The sequence below is a fragment of the Ursus arctos genome, unplaced genomic scaffold, assembly GCF_023065955.2.
Source record: "Ursus arctos isolate Adak ecotype North America unplaced genomic scaffold, UrsArc2.0 scaffold_33, whole genome shotgun sequence".
In the NCBI taxonomy this organism is placed as follows: Eukaryota; Metazoa; Chordata; class Mammalia; order Carnivora; family Ursidae; genus Ursus; species Ursus arctos.
In genome coordinates this window covers 19,246,394-19,249,102 of record NW_026623019.1, presented here as the reverse complement: position 1 = coordinate 19,249,102, position 2,709 = coordinate 19,246,394, and the positions used below count along the sequence as shown (strand labels likewise).

Below are 2,709 nucleotides of genomic sequence, written 5' to 3'. Positions count from 1 at the left end.
GAGCAGTATTTAAAGACTGACTGACTGGTGGGGTTTGAGAGCAGACAACGTTTGATGATGACCAGTTGAACTGAGATCATTCAAGGAGTGAAAACAACTGGCCAATGGAACCTGAGTTCGGTGCCCACAGTTCCCTTTGGTCAATCAGTCAGTCAGTCAACAGACCCCACACAGAACATTTCGTTTAATCCTTACAAATGAACCTATAGGCCAGGTTTAGTATCCCCACTTTAAAAGAAAATGAGGAAAATAAGATCAGGGAAGGTAAATAAGTAATTTATTGAATGGGACAAACTCAAGAAAGAGCCCTTAAATACTACCAACTTTTCTTTCCCTGGCCTTTGACCATACCTGAGGCAGATTTCATAGCTTTCCAGGCATTTTTAGTCATTAAAAGAATTTTGGTGTTAAGAAGTCCAATCCAGGGGCACCTGGGTGGCACGGCCGTTAAGCATCTGCCTTCGGCTCAGGGCATGATCCTGGCATTATGGGATCGAGCCCCACATCAGGCTCCTCTGCTATGAGCCTGCTTCTTCCTCTCCCACTCCCCCTGCTTGTGTTCCCTCTCTCGCTGGCTGTCTCTATCTCTGTCAAATAAATAAATAAAATCTTTAAAAAAAAAAAAAAAAGAAGAAGAAGTCCTATCCAGTCCTGGGCACCTGGGTGGCTCGGTCAGTTAAGTGCCCAACTCTTGGTTTCAGCTCAGGTCATGATCTTGGGGTCGTGGACCCAAGAGCCCCCGTGCAGGGCTCCACAATCAGTGGAATCTGCTTAAGATTCTTTCCCTCCCTCTCCCTCTGCCCCTTCTCTCTCTCAAAATAAATAAATAAAATCTTAAAAAAAAAAAAAAAAAAAGTCCAGTCCAAATCAAAATCTCAATATCTCAACTTCAAACTCTCAACTTTCAATCTCTCGAAAGTTGTTTTTTCTTTTCTTTTTTTTTCCACAGAGATCACAGCAATGGGCATTTTACTTTTAATGCATTTTAAGTGAAAATTCAAACTGTGCATGAAACCTGACCATGGTAGGGAGTTAGGAAAGGACCGAACTGCTTAGCAAACTTTCAATGCCAATACAGGACTGATGTGGAGAGATGTTGGAGATATTTAAGAACTTCTCACCTCCTGCACTGCTTATCCTAGCCCACAATTTTACAGACATGGGTGAAGAGGGGAGGCAGCATGCTCTCTCTTCTTTTCCTCTGTTAATCCAGCTCCTCACCTACTCAAGGTCCCCTTACCTCCTCCGTGGTCAAGAGAAACAAATGGAGCTCTCTCCTCCCGCCACCCGAGATGCTGAAAGCAAAAAGGCGAAGGGGAAGAAGGTAGCCCCGAAGCCTCTGTTGTGAAGAAGCAGGAGGCCAAGAAGGGGCTCAATCCCCTGTCCAAGAAAAGGCCCAAGAATTTTGGCATTGGACAGGACATCCAGCCCAAAAAGGACCTCACCTGCTTTGTCAAATGGCCCCACTACATTTGACTGCAGCGTCCAAGAGCTCTTCTCTATAAATGTCTACAAGTGCCTCCCATGATGAACCAGTTCACCCAGGCCTCGGACCACCAAACAGCTACTCAGCTGCTTAAGCCGGCCCACGAATACCAGAAACACAGCAAGAAAAGAAGCAGAGATTGTTGGCCTGGGCTGAGAAGGCGGCTGTGGGCAAAGAGGATGTCCCCACTAAGAAGTCGCCTGTCCTTCAAGCTGGGGTTAACACTGTCACCACCTTAGTGGAAAACAAGAAGGCTCAGCTGGTAGTGACCGCACACGATATGGATCGCACTGAGCTGGCTGTCTTCCTGCCTGCCCTGTGTCATAAGATGGGGGTCCCCTACCATGCTGTCAAGGGGAAGGCCAGGCTGGGGCGTCTGGGCCACAGGAAGACCTATACCACTGTCGCCTTCACACAGGTTAACGCAGAAGACAAAGGAGCTCTGGCTAAGCTGGTGAAAACCATCAGGACCAATGACAATGACAGATATGATGAGATCCACTGTCCCTGGGGAAGCAACATTCTGGGTCCAAAGTCGGTGGCTCGCATCACCAAGCTGGAAAAGGCAAAGGCCAAAGAACTGGCCGCCAAACTGGGCTGGGTGGATGCTGTTGAATTTTCTGTACATAGAAGTAATAAACAGTTCTCTTTCTAAAAAAAAGAAAAAAGAAAAGATAGAAGCAAGTGAAATAAGTGCTTAGGGAATAAAACTTTTTCTTTTTCTTTTTTTTTTTTAGTTGATGCTTTTTATGGTGCTGTTTTATGTCTAATGACTTTTGCAAAGCAGTCCTCAAATTCTGGCTCATCTATGAGGTTCCTTGTAAATTTTTCCAAGTCCTCTTCAGCAACCTCCCATTGGACCAATCCTCAGGGCAGGGGATATAATTTCAGGCTGACCTCTTTTACTCCAGCTTAATACCCACCCCCTGTCTGTACACTTCATGCAATCTCTTTCCATCAGGGCCACCTCCCCCCCAGCAAACACTTCTCCAGGACAGGGTCCTTCCAAGAGAGTTCACTCCTGGCTATCCTGCCCAGAGTCCACTTGGCCTCTAGGAAACTGGAAATGCTTGTCCAGCAAACAGTTAAAGTATAGGTCTTTCCCAGGTTGCCTGGGTGGCTCAGTCAGTTAGGCATCTGTCTTCGGCTCAGGTCATGATCCCGGTGTCCTGGGATCCAGCCCCACATCGGGCTGCCTGCTCAGCAGGGAGTCTGCTTCTCCC

At 47.0% G+C, this 2,709-nt stretch overlaps 1 pseudogene; it reads left to right on the top strand.

Moving 5' to 3' along the window:
* The first annotated feature begins 1,159 nt into the window (after positions 1-1,159).
* On the top strand, positions 1,160-2,141 carry LOC113269822 (60S ribosomal protein L7a-like; annotated as a pseudogene).
* The last annotated feature ends 568 nt before the right edge of the window (positions 2,142-2,709 follow it).